Consider the following 14764-nt stretch of genomic DNA (forward strand, 5'->3'; position numbering starts at 1 on the left):
TGCGCCGTAGCATGGTTACATCTCTCAGAAGAACGCCACCTTGACGAACTTAAATAATAGCGCTTTACACTTTGCTTCAGAAGGGTGGTGTTTGGTATAGGTGATGTGGCCGGACGCTATTTGTTTGCTGGTTGTATAACGTCATCAATTATACACCTGACATGACAGGCAAGGCAGCAGCTGCCGACATAGCTAGCCCAAGTAAAGTGGCGACAAAACCAGCTGTCCTTGTGTCCAGACGGTGCGCGTCTACTTGTGATCCTGGTTTGTTTAATTGGTAGAGCGACTGCTCCCAAGATGCCGGGCGCGGTCCCGGTTAGAGCCCCGGGCAAGGAAGCAGTTTTATTTAAAGATGAAGTTTCTGAGAAACGCCTAATGACTGCCATGTTATATGTGAGAGCGCTTACTACACTAAAGTGTGATCCCGACACACAGCTGAAGAACGTTCTTGTTCTCTTTTTCAGAGCAGGTGAAAAACTCAGCCTGTAGCCAGCGGAGTTTGTTGCGCACACCTAGAGGCAACGTTTATGGCAATACAAAGAACAATCTTATTGTATCTTTTTCATGCGGGGCAACGAAGTGGGTGTCTGTGAGGATAAGGAATTTTTAAGGTTCCTGCCATTGCTGAATGTCAGCCAATTTTCGTAGAACATCTAGCTCTCCATAAAAAAAACTTGCTATCCGTATAAGTGAGTAGTAAAATCATAAATTTGGATGTAATGATGTTGGAATTGGCTTCCACTAACTCTGCGTTTGCTAGCCCTTAAAGCTTTAACTGCGCTCCTCTGGTACGGAGTATTTAAAAACTTTTAGCATAATTCGTATCTTTACAGAAACCTTTTTGGTTGTCTCTGCTGTTCATGTCTGCTTAATGAAATTCATAATCATACAAAGCCACCACCTCCATGTTAACTACTTGCGAGTGAAGAATAAGATTTCTATCTTCTAAAGGTAGTAACACTTTAAACAAGCCGGTGGTAAAAGCTGATTCGCTTGCAAGCCAGTGAACTGTACGCGGCGCTTTCTGAATAACACAAGCGTGTAAGAATTACGCGAAACGACGCCGGCAGTCACCTTCAGAGTTTCGCTTTCCATCCTACCTCGGCGAAACTTTCTGCCGCCAGCATTGTAGGCAGCCTATTGACCGGCATCATGAAACGGGGCCGTAGGAAGCCGCTAATTACTCCATAATTGATCACGCTGGCTGCGATCATTGTTACCAGTGCAAGAGCAGCGTGTGTTTAGGAGCGCCCGCTCACCCTTCAGCCCTGTGGTTCTCTGACTGCTGGAGGTGTGTCTGCTTCGTGCTGGGGTACTGAATAATTACGTTCAGTTCGACCCATTGTTCTCGTTCTCCCGACAATAGCGTTCGATTGAGCAACGTGTATTGTTCGAAACTCTTGGTCGTCGCACCTCACGCAGCCGCCTTTCCGGTGCGCTTGAAGCGGGTGGAAAGGGGATATTACTGTATCGACATAGATGCACTAAGCGCGTCATGTTAATTTACATTGTAGCCATCACAGAATTTATTTCATTAGTTTACAATGTAGAAAGGTAGATACACGGTCTTGCTTGCTTCACTTAGAAACAATAGCGGTAATTGAAAAGAAGGGTTTTCGAAGCTTGTCATGCATTGATATCTCTATTTCTGGGTGACAATGTGTACTGCATATCAATATAGCAGAAGCAGAACAGCGAGCTTTGAGTACACAACTTTTTCTAGTGAAGAAAGTAACACATTGAACCCTAATTTAGGAAGTAAGAAAATTTAGTTCAGTAATAAACAAGTATTCGTAGACAGGCAATGAAACAAATAAATACGAAGTGATGATTGGTTGCAGGCTGACTCTTAGCATAAGGTGCGGTTAAATCTGCAACTGCTGCGCTAAATAAGATTTTACAGTTATTTAGGGAGTACAGTTTGGGTTTAATTGTCTGCTCGTTTCTAATTTGAGACTTAAAGTTCCACCCCGTTAATTTACTGGAAATTTCCACCCAGGTAATTTACTGGAAATAAGCAGCTTCAATGGAGTAAATGAAAAAACAGCCGGTCTAGTAGCCACCACTACCAAATTCGTGCCATATATATAATTCTACAAGCTGCACTTGACCTTCAAAGTAAGCGAACAGTCTGCCAAGACAACAGAAATCTTTTTTTTTTTCAACTAACTTAAAGCTACTAATTGCGGTAAGCTGATGGACACTATATTTTTGCTTTATTTTAGTAATTGACAGTTTCAACAGTAAATAATTAAATAAATGGAGGTAAAAGCCAGACAGCACGTATGTTATTAAATCCTCTCCTAATATAATGACTAATTTTTTTCTTCATCTGCTATGTTATACTATTTTGCTCATTTGAAAAAACTTCTGAAAGTAATGTCGTAGTAGTGGAACACATTAATTGGACGAGGTTTCGAGCAGTAAGACGGAAAGACCACCCTTTTCGTAATGACGTTTCAGAACAAACAAGAGATAGAGGCAGTTGGCCGAAATATGCAAAGAGTTTCTGCAACGCTCTCAAGATACTGCGCCGCCTTGGAGATGGTGACTAGGAACAAAGCGAGGATGAACATACGTATTGCTTCCTAAAAACAATCTTGTTTGATTTCCAATGGAGCTGACTGTTGCTACCTTTAAACATTCTGCATTTGCCAAGCAGAGGTGACATGCGGCCTAGATTTCCATTTTAGCCGTAGTTGTCATATTGGCCTTGGTTTCGCTTAAGTTGTTTTCTACATACGTAACGCTCAGTGGAACTGGAGGAAGAGAGAAGCTTTTTTTTATTTCAGTACCAATCAAGGCGTAAGCTTCAATTTCGTTTGAAGGATGTTGCAAAGCAAGGATTCCACCTTTACTTAAAAGCGTTTTTCTATGGTTACGGTAAAAAATGGATGCGAAGCGCTACATCAGCTCCATTGTTTTCTAAAATGCCGCAATACAAACAGTTCTGCAAGAACACTAAACAATTTGAGAACAGTGACAATAGTGAATTTATGATGACATTCTATATGACTGGAAATTCGTTCTCTAGTCAATGTTCTTAATATTCTAAGACAACCACAACAGCAACCTAGATGAACAGACTATCACAAAATTATTGGAAAGTGTCTTTGTAACGTGTACAAAAGACAACTCTGCTAACTTCATAAATTAGGATATAATGCATTGCTTCTGCAATTATCTACAATCACTCTAATGCAGATTAAAAGCCCTCAAATCGAAGTGAGTTTATTTGCTTCGTGATGTTTCACAGTGACCGCAAGAATAACACCGGCGGGAAAAGGACCAGCCAGTAATGTTATGAATTTTTCTAAGCAGGTCTCGTTTCTAAATGATGCTGAACATAAAAACAAGAAATAACCCAGTACCAATGATTATCACAATACTGGAGGGCAGTGCGAGAGAAAAAAAAGTACTACACTATCAAGACGTTTAAATCCGTATCAATGAGGCAAAAATCTATGCATTGCTATGCTGATAACGCTCGAAGAAGTGACCTAAACCACATGTGCTTAATTAGCAAGGATGAGATCGATGTTGATTTTTAATTGAAAAATAAATTCTCATGCTGATTTTTATTCCATAATTGGCACGGCTAAGCTTTGAAGGGCCGTGTTTCAAACGTCCGTTCTTTTCTTATTATTGGGGTGCTTTACGCTCTTGTGATCATATGCTTAAAAGAACAAGTCATACTTGGTCACCAGACCTGGCTTTCGGCATCCTGTTTTGTAAACAAGGTTTTCCGCTACCCGACCGAGAGAGACTTAGTATTCCGAAAACACGTGGTCAATAATGCAAGAAACAGCCACCCCTTATAGACCCATGGTTAAAATAAACCTGGAGGCTGTTTTGTTGAACGCCATTTCATTCATCCAGGAAAGCATTCTGTAAATAACTAAAATGTAGTAGCTTAACGGTTTGAATTGTTTTGTTTACATTAAACGCAATCTTTTCTTATTAAAGATGAAGAGAATAGCAAAAACAACTGGTTGAAAAAAGAAAACATAGAAACTATAGCTCTAAATCGATGACGAATGTGTTTCCTTGAGCCGCTTCATTAGGCTATAGTAGATACATGGCTAAAATAGGGCTTTATTGCTAAATCTAGACACGAATCGGAAGCAACCAGTAAGACCAACACGTTTTAATGTTTGCCTTGTCCGGTCACCGTCCTTCCCTGCGTCCACTATGTGTAGCCGAGTTCTACGGGCGGGCTGTGAGGGTTATGCTTAAAAAATATCTGATTGATAATACTGCTAAGCTTGCGAAAAGCACAAGAGCCGTAAATTCGAAAGCACTTGTAATCACAAATATTGAATATTTGCCAAAGGCATGCATCAAGGTTATTATTCGCCAAAAAGAAGTTGGCTAAAAAGTTGTTTTGCTCTATCTTTTGCAAGCGTTACTTTTTTTCCTGTCCCTGCTCCTTTGAAAGTTGAGAGTGCTAGCTTCGGAGTTTTTGTTCTACTTGTTCTGGCCAATATAGTATGGTTAAGCAATATTTTTTATTGCACATAGTAATCAGAGCGTATAAGTAACGCTGTCGCAACGTACATCTTGAGACTACTACCGAGCACAATTCTTACCAGCCACGAACAGGTAGACAACATACTAAATCAGCACCAAAACACTATAGAGGACGCCGGTTTTCGGATAGACATCCATTACCATTAGAAAAGGGCAACGTCCTACGGTTTTCTATGAAAAAAAAAGGTCAGAATAAATGAATGCAAACAAGGACTCAGCGCAGCTAAAGCGCCCTAGTTAAAAGCTAAAAGGCGGCAGGCACGCACAAACCAAGCAGCCGTCGTGAAGAAAGATGCTTATCAGGCACTTTGCTTTCGTTACAAGCCAGCGGAGCTTGCACAACAAATCGCCCCTAAGATTTACAGCGCTCGGAAGCTAATGCTTCTTTCCGACAATCGAAGAGGTAGCGACTTCCCAGGACGTTCCGTCGCTGAAGGCCGTGGTACACGCACCATCAATCGCTGACTAACACAGGGTCTCAAAGAGGAGGCTGGTTTCCAGGCTGGCCCAGGGGAGCGAAAACAACGCACGGAAAGAAGTAGGGGACTTGTAGGTGCCACAGAAATATCAGCCAAATTTATTCCCTTAAACTTAAGGAACTGTAGATGTGATCTGCATTTTTTTTTCCAGGTTGCCAAATAGATGCTTCTGTACAGTCTACGACGCAGCAACCAATGGCTGTCACCTGAGAAAGCTCACTTCTTTCATAAAAGCAACAAGAAATTATCAGCCTTAAAGGACATTTTCTGGATGATAAAGTTGCAGTCTGTGCGGGTAAAACGTCTGCGTGCGCATGCAGTTCTTTTTCCCCAGCCCATTGCAACTACAATCCCTGGTTTATATAGCTATGTGTGTGTCATTTCACTCGCCTTGTACAAAATCATACAGTTGCTACTTTTTTTCACGCAAAAGAGGTTCGGCAATTTAACAGTGTAAAAGTTAGCCATTAAAAGTTTGCAATTCGACTATGAGATACTAGCGCTCATATTCCCATTGCAGTCTTAGTTTCTTGCCTGATAGTTTTATTTTATTCCAGAAAACGCAGATTTTGACGCATTTGATCGTTTGGGCCTTGTAAAGTAAAATTTGATCTGAAATAATCGGACGAAAACCTCTCTTGCCTTGTCCGCATTGTCTGCCTCGAGCATACTAAATTTAGGGCACAAATTATATTTTCATGCGCGCTGCGTATGCGAAGCTAATTCTTGTTTTTTTCGCGAAAGATAGCACTATTCTGCTAACAAATCTCCGCTCAGCCAGTAAATTGTATGCGAAAATTGGTTCCCGAGCATATACAGCATACTGGCAGCAATTAAGTTTCTTTTTCCGTAGAAAGTGAGCGTGCACTGGGAGATATGTAGACACCGTTTGAAAGGAAGCTTTCGAAGTTCTAATCCACTTCCTCTCTTGCTTGTGCAAATAAATTCCTCACTCTGTTTAGCTAATTAATGTTATTATTACCAATTGGAAACAAGACAAAAGCAGTTTTAGTTATTACTTTCTTCCGTACATAGGTGTGCACAGAGAGTACACATGCATTTGTCTTTATAACCGAGGGTTCTCTGATTCCGTTCATATTCGTTGGAAACCTGCAGACATATTTCGTTTAGTTACAGCTTTGAACTCTCGGATTGGCGTTGGTATGTTATGTTACACGTTACACTTGAGAATGTTATAGCCGCCATATTTTCCTGGCTGGTGTATTCATTAGAATATGCACTCTGTGTTGCGTCATGCAGTGCCTGTGCTACACAATGCAAATGTTTACGCAATGTTCCATGCATGGTGTGAATATCATGATGTGAATATTAAGTTTTCATGAAAGCGAGCAAATGCACACATTGAAGCTCAACTGCAATGCTGAGCTCAGCTGCTTTTTTCCCGTAATAACTATGTTTTGAGAAGGCTGTTTCGTTATTGGTTGCTTCCACACCATGATAATTTCCACAAAGCACTATTGTGCTCTAAGCTACTAGTGTTGTTTAATGCGTGAGAAGGCAAAAAGCGATCACTAAATAAAGTAAGCACGCACCGAGAATAGCCCTTCTTACACCTACCTGAAACAACGGCATTATGAGCAGGTTATTAAGTGCGCCTATCTCCCATTAAAGAAAGCAGTACATGTGTACTACAATCTAAGCTGAAATATGCTTACAAAGGTGGTGTGATAGGCATGTGACGTAGATCAAATAACTATACTGGCACTCTGGAGCCCCACATAGTATTATCAACGACTGCAATTGTTCTAGGCTAACTACTTCTAATATGTTAGCAACAATGAGCAGAAACTCCTTTCGTCAAAATTTACTGTTTTGAACTATCTGTTCTCACAGCTGGCTGCTTTTTCAGTGTGTTTTCAACCTGTAGTCTTCGAGCTTTGTTGAGGCTTTTGTGACAGTCCCTTGTTTTAATTCGCGTGAATAATGATGAAACAATGTCATTTGGAACATGCGTGCAAACGTTGTTGCTTAACGTTGATATATATTATCTGTTCGAGGAGTCACTAAAACAAACATGAGCCCCATTCTATTAGCCATTACGCATTGTGCTTTCTACAGCGTTCATGCAGACATTGAGAAAGGGAATCTTGCCATCTGTAATACTGTCTACATATTCGTCTACTGACCAGGCCGACGAAGCTTTTAAAGGCACTCGCTTATTCTATTTCGTTCTTGTGAGTCAAGTCACTTGGCGTTGGTTATGCCAGCTTCAAAGTCTGGATGCAGTTTTGATGCAATTTTGATGCAGTCATTTTTGCAAACTTCTTCACAGGCATGCAATGCACAATTATGCGTCAAGACATCCTCTATATTCATCTTCATAAACATCTTGATAAAATGCCCAATTCTTCTCAGCAGCTGTTTCAGACAGGCTCGTGCATAGTAAATGAAGCCTCGAAGGTCTGCTGGCTCCAAGCAACTCTTGGTGCACATTTACGGAGTGGGTGGATGGGCTCCTGACTTTTTTTATTTGGAAGAATAGGCGAAAATGCCTTCAAAAGTTCTCGGAACTGAGATGCCCCAACCATATCTCCAACTAGTCATTGTACCACGCAATCAGTGTAACTCTACTCTTGTTGAAGTCCGTTCCACAGACGCGCTCATTAGGGCACTCAATATAAAACCACGAGTCTTTTCCGGTGGTACAGAAATCTTTCACGTTTCTAGCCATTTGCTGTCAATAGTAATAAGTAGAACATAGAAACGTCTTTGCTTGCCCTACATGCGAGCGATGCCACGGAAACGCAGGAGGCGCACGGTAACCTTCTAGACCATTACGGATGCCACAACAGGCATAACGCAGTGCAGAAAGTGAAACCTGCGCGCTGATTCACCACGCTACTTTGCAGTGACAACAGCAGCAGCATTCTCTGTCACCATCCCAATGCCCTTGGATGTAACCGCAAAGCCATGCCGCGCACAAAGCTCCCTCATAAATTTAAGCTGGATTGAAATAACCGCGAATGTATTTAACCTTAGCAGCAAGAAATACTTATCCCTAGTTAAATAAATTCTACCCTAGATGAAGGGATGTATATCCCGCAGTGATATAAGTAAGCGCCAAAGCTTAGTTATTTCAGACGCTAGCTACGACCATCGGCAAATCAAATGAGCACTTAAACGTGAAAAACATTTATTATGCTAGTCCTTGTTAACGGCTCAGACGTATATGGCGTGTACACCCAGGAAAACATTGCTGAGTATAAAATCATTCCAAAACAACCACTGAGGTCCGTAATTAAATCTATACATCTTCCATGTGCCTCTGTATGTTCTTATTAAGAAAGCAAACCTGGAGATGTTAGATTGAGATAATGACGGACAGACCGATATACATATTTCATTCGTCATTGCTGGAGATAAACAAGCTAACGTGTACACGTTCCTTTACTAGGTACCTAGTACAATGTAATTATACAAATTAATAAAAGTAACTTCCTTGCTGAACGCACGCATTTCGATATGAAGTTTTTTTTTTTTTATTTCTACGGACATTAAGTGCGCGGGATACGCTCGATGCCAGAGCAGTAGAATAAGTTCCATTCACTGATTCTGCAACAGACGCAAGAAGACATAAGCGACAGCACGCCAAAGAAAAATTAAGTGAGCATACTGCCTTTCCTAGATTACACGAAAGGCGTTGCTTTCTTCATTGGTTTGCCTTCTTTGTTCTCGACAACATTAATTGTTGCCTTTCCTGAAGCGATCGAAGTTGACAAGTGCGATCGCCTAATCATTATGAATGTACTGTCGTTTTCTCATTTTGTTGCGGATGTTGCTTTTTTCATTTCATTCGCATCACTGCTTCCAGTGAGCTTCATCACTATCACTTTCTGTTCAGCGTGTTTTGTTGCGCATTATTGGACTGCTTTGTCAAAGCTTTGTCATACGATGAATATTTTACACGCAGGGAAAACTATCACTAGTATTATAGAAATCAGCAGCACTAAATGCCTCAAAAGAATAACTTCTCTATTAGTTGCAGCAAGTTTGCAATTCAAGTTTGCAAGTTGCAGCAAGTTGCAGCATTGCAAGTTTGCAATGCAGCACGAAGTGCTGGATTGCAATGCAGCACGTTTGCAATGCTGCAACTTGCTGCAACTTGCTGCAACTTGCTGCAAATTGCTGCTACTTGCTGCAAATTGCAAACTTGCAAACTTGCAAACTTGCATTGCAAACTTGTCTATTAGCCCTCTTGGCGAAGTTATTCTTTTCAGGCATTTAGTGCTGCTGATTTCTATAATACTAGTGATAGTTTTCCCTGCGTGTTTTTTTTTTATTCTTTTTAAGGCCTGTTTTTCGCTACCACGCCTGTCCAACACTTAGGAATAAGGCCGGCAGTATCTTGAAAATGCCAAACAAAACATTGTTATACAAGGACAAGCAGCGTCTAGTGCTTCTCGCTTCGCAGAAAATAAGAGGTAGGAAGACCGATTTATTCTTTTACCATGGATGAGGGCCGTCCGCGTTCAGTGTTTTAACGCTGAGTGCTGCAATCCTGCTTTCGTATACAGGAGGCGTGCATAAAAAACAAACCTCAAGTACCACTATTCTTTATTGATGTTTGTTTTGCTAAGTATCCTAACAGAAGAAGCATCACATTTTGAGCATGAAGATCAAATTTTAGCTCGTATATTATATTGGCTAGATTTGACTTCAATTTGCGTACTTCGTGTACGTTAGAGCTTGTAAAAGAATTGGGCTTTCGGAATACGGCACAAAAATCAACAAGCAGCTAAGGCATCAGCAAATAGAGTGCTAGCGTCTAGAAGGTTCTCTGCCTCAGCGTACCCACTGCAGTGTGCGTAGCACGCTTAAATTACAAAGTGAGAGGTACTACGGGTAATCTGCATCCAAAAGACACGAGGCACTTTTTTTTTTGCTGATTCTCCGCCACCTTCTTGGTTTTAGCATTGTCATCTTTCTCTCTTCAAGCCAATGCAATCAGGGAGAAAGCGCAAGCTTGCTGCACGCAGGCCGACACAGCCTTTTCTTGTAGAGATGAACGTCGTCTTAACGGCAGTTCGTCTCATTTTAGCGTGTTTGTAATTCTATACTATACACCGGATGCTTTTTTTAGAAGGCCCACAGTATTAAGGCAGGGGCGACTGGCTTAAGGTTTATTTTAGCCTAAGGGTTATATTCGAGGCTATGGCGAAAACCAGGCAAAGGGCAGAGTACCTCAATTAGTTGACCCATTAACTAGTCACAATAATTAACCCTTTATTTTTATTTTATGCGACATGTTGTATTCGAAGAATTGTAGCTCGTCCTCAAATGTGTGTAGCAGCGAAAACAAATTCTCTTTTAAAAAATTGTTGCGCGTGTTACTAGGCCACAAATGCCGCTCTAATAAGCAGTTTACCGCGCTATCACAGCGCCTGCGACGCAGATCACAGCGCATGAGTGGCGCAATGGTTAGGGCGTTCGACTACTGTGCCCAAGGGTGCGGGATAGCAATCCCGGCCTCGGCGGCAGCGTTTCCATGGGGGCGAAAAGTTAGGCGCTCGTGTGCTGAGCGATGTCAGTGCCCGTTAAAGTTCTCCGGGTAGTGGACATTTCCGAAGCCCTCTGCTACAGCGTCTTTCATAGCCGAAGTCACTCTAAGACCTATAGTCCTAGGGCTAAAAGTATTCTTACATCACTTGATCTTTCCTTGTCCAAGTATACACACCAAGTATACCTAATCCTAACTTTTTCGAAACGAACTAGTATTTAAATCTAGAACCTATTTTACGATGCATGGTTGTGTTCTCGAAGCAAGTGATTTATACCGCGGTATCCGATTGCGGGATTTCTGTAAGTCAAAGCATAGGCGATCTTTAATTCTGTCTCAAAATGATTCATTCAATGAGCTTGAGAGACACCACGGCATCCCGACGCTTTCTTGCAACCAAACCAACAGTGTCCGGAAAGTGATGACAAACATTTCTGAAAAAGAAAAGTCAGTATATTGCCTTTTTAAAAGGAGTAATGCTAAACTGCTCAAAATTTTATGGGGCCAAGTGTAAACCACACGAAATGAATTGCTATTCGATTGCTAATAAGGTATTGTGTCATTCAGGTTTTTGGGTGACATTACACATTTAGCTTGTCTCAGAATGTTTCCTAACCTCCTCAATACATTTATGTTTAATCTGTCAAGAAATCGCTTTTTCCTTTGCTTAGAGCATTGAGCATTCGACAAGGTGCCATTTGAACATAAATGAATGTTCCTAAAATAATGCTTTCTTAATAATATATGCAATAAAGTTCATTTTACAACATTTTTAACAGAGACTTCACAGGCTTCATTCCAAAATCCTATGTAAATATGTTTCGTGAGCCCTTATTTTTTTATGAGTGCCTCATTTCATCCTTGTCAGTCCCGACGTGGGAGTCAGTGCATAGCGCCCTAGGATGCTGATCCCAAGTGCATGAGTTGGGTCCCAGCTGCCTTCGGACGGAGGCGAAAAGTACGGTACCGGTGTATTGCGCGATGTCAGTCGCGACGTTCAAAATCTCAAGGTGTTTAGATATCCTAAACCCTCCACTATGGCGTCTGTCGTGGCCGGTGTCATCTTGGGAAGTTCAGCCCTATAAGCAGACCTTTCCTCCTTGTCATCCTCATTTTAGTACCATGTAAAATGCAATGCAAGGCTCGCACCCGTACATATGACTAAACACCACGTAGTCCTTCTGCTGTCGTCGTTTTAATAACATAATTTTATGAATGTTTAAATGATTGGCGCCCTGACGGGGCATCGAATGCTTCCTCCCCCCCCCCCTCCTCTCTAACGCACTAACTCAGTGGTTAGGGCGCAAGGCTGCTGAACGCAAGGTCGCGAGATCGTTCCACGCCTTGGCGGCCGCGCTTGTCCTCCGGCGTAAAGCAAGGCTCACGTGTACTGCGTGATGTGAGTGCACACTAGAAACCTCAGGCGGTCCAAAAGTTTGTCTACTTCATACAGAGCTCCTCATAGCCAGAGTCGCTTTGGTACATTAAATCCTGCTAACTGATCCACACCATGAATCTGAGAAAAAATTGTTTCATATATGCCCCGAGTCCCTGAACATCCACTGAAGACGATTACGATCAATAATAGGGAGACAGAAGACGAAGCTGCAGCAACTGTCAATGCTAAGTAGAAGGTTGGTTCTTATCTTACAGAAAGGGATAAACAAGGACACAAAGGAAAATAAAACAATAAATGAAGGGCAGACAAAACGAAAGAATGAATGACAGAAGAAAAAGCAACAACCAAATTAAGAAATGAAAAAAAATAACAGACAAGATAAATATAGTGCAAAATGAAAGGAAAAATCGGCGAAAAGAACTTGCGAATGATGGGAAAGAAAGTGGAAACAAGGAAGAACTATTAAAATAGAGTTGAAATGAGGAGGAATAAATGAAAAAGTTTGGAAAGAAAGAAAGAAAGAAAAAAGAAAGAAAGAGAAAAGAAAAAAAGAAAGGAAGGAAGAAAGAAAGAAACAAAGGAAGAAAGAAAGAAAGAAGGAAGGAAAGAAAGAAGGAAAGAAAGAAAGAAAAAAGGAAGGAATCGAAAGAAAAAGAAAGAAAGGAGGAAGGAAGGAAGGAATGAAAGAAAAAGAAAGTATTTAGGAAAAAAAGGAAAGTAGAAAAAGGAAGGAAGAAAGTGAAACTGAAAGATAACAGCCCAAGAAGAAATTGTTTCATGTTTCCTTCAACCTTAAGGCCGAGCCGATCACTTGTGAGTGTTTACGCACCTCCGAGAATTCCCGAAAATTAGATAGGTACCCACCAGTGCTTGAAAACTTTCTTGAGTCCACGTAGCGGCTTTGCAACATCAAACGTATTCCGCATTGCTTATATAGTGTTCTTAAGAAGACTCCAATTGCCGTATTGACCTCGGTGACCATTCGCTACTAAAACAGCTCCAAAGCGTATGCGCCGTAGCGTCATGAAAAAAAAAAAGTTTTTTGAGAACCAGAATTCACCCTCCAGCACTACCATTTCTCTCGTTTGGATGCGTTTGGCCATGAGCGGATTTGTAAGCGTTATTCAATAAACCTTAATGCCCCTTCGAGGCCTATTGAAAAGCCACTAGAACGAAACTTACGGAAAAGAATATTGCGACATTTCTGCTCCAGCTCTTCGCGAGCTCATTTTTCTCCTCCAAAACCGGCCATTATGCAACGAAAGAAAGACTCCAAACAGAGACGTTCTTCTTGCGGACGGAAGCATGTCTGCTGCCATCGAAGCGCGGCGCTTTCTCAAGTGCGTAGGCGAATGCAGCGATGCAAAGCCGCATGAGTTCGACCCACTGCTACAGCATATGACGTTGTTTCGTTTTCGTTGTGGCTGCGAAGTTCGAGGATCGCATTCTCTTTTGATACTCGCATGCCTTTGTTCGGCAGTCTGACGATGGCGCGCGCTCGTATTCCGATCGGGGTCACGTCGACAAAGCTTGAGACAAATAATGATTGCTCTCTGCGGCATGCGCGGCGGTGCAAAGCGATTATCGACGACAGTAGGAGCTGAGCGCAGGCGATTGCTAATGACAAAAACAGTTGTGTTGTGGATGACTCGAATTGATTGGGAGTTTATTGACAGCGAGAATTACCGAAGTTCCTGCAAATATGCTTGGATTCATTCCCCCCCCCCCCCCCCCAAGGAGACAATGAGATTCACATTTACAATGCTTCTACTAATACCTCGTTACTGGGGTTCACGCCGTGTATAAAAATGTGGCAAAATGACGGCTGCAAGTTAGGCAGGGAAATGGGAGGCGGACGGAGTGGAACGTGGCTGCGAACATAATATATACAACGGCTAATTGCGATAGTGCTTATATATGATGTTCCATATGGTGCACATTAGGTCTGACTGCGCTTAAATAAAATATACAAAGCGCCATGAGCAATAGTGACTGTGGAGTATGGTGTACAACAGCTACTGATCATCAGGGAGAATGCTTCAGCACTCTAAAGGGAAATGGAGGGAGGGGGGCAGGGGATAAAGACGACGACAAATGGCCAGCACTAAAAAACGTGAGTCGTAGAAAATATGCAATTCGGTACGTGTAAATGCCGAAAACATTTTTTTTTGGCACGACTCTCATTCCTATTGCAACAGCTAAAGCATTTACATATTTGTCTCGTAGGGGACATCTTTGAGCCAGCTGTTGTTATAATTAAGGAACATTGGGGTGGGGCGCGAAGCGGAAGAGACCAAGCGTCACCAACTGACCAGTCACGCACTGAGCTATACCTCACCTGTTGTGGCGTACCGAGCAGCCGGTCAATCATGCCCCCCACCCCCTCTCTTTTCAACTAGCTGTGCTCCATGGAACATCCGAGAGGCCACGCGTATAGTTCTCATTTGGAAACCCAGGATGACCTTACTACCCTCAAAAGCTTGGTGCCTTCGGTGCGTCAGCGACCTGAGCTATTGGGTGGTCAATCTTCCGCCAGTGCTGGTTGTGTACTGGCTCTGAAGTTTGCAAGACTGTAGTTCAGTTCTTGCTCCTTGCACTAAGCAAACTTTGATCAACACTCATAAACAAAATTTGGGGGAAATTAATGTCGCTAAAAAGAGAAAACACAGAACTCTACAACAAATATTTTCTCAACTATATGATACGTAATGACTATCAAACACACGATAAGGGAAGTGCAGTTCACGGACGTATATATAGGGGATTCGTTAAGAAAAAGCAATGCTTTGTCAACTGCAACGTTTATTTAAATGTGTGTCTGGTGAATGTTTTTGTTTG

This window comes from Amblyomma maculatum, chromosome 1 (genome assembly GCF_055883805.1).
Source record: "Amblyomma maculatum isolate TAMU_Amacu chromosome 1, ASM5588380v1, whole genome shotgun sequence".
NCBI lineage: Eukaryota > Metazoa > Arthropoda > Arachnida > Ixodida > Ixodidae > Amblyomma > Amblyomma maculatum.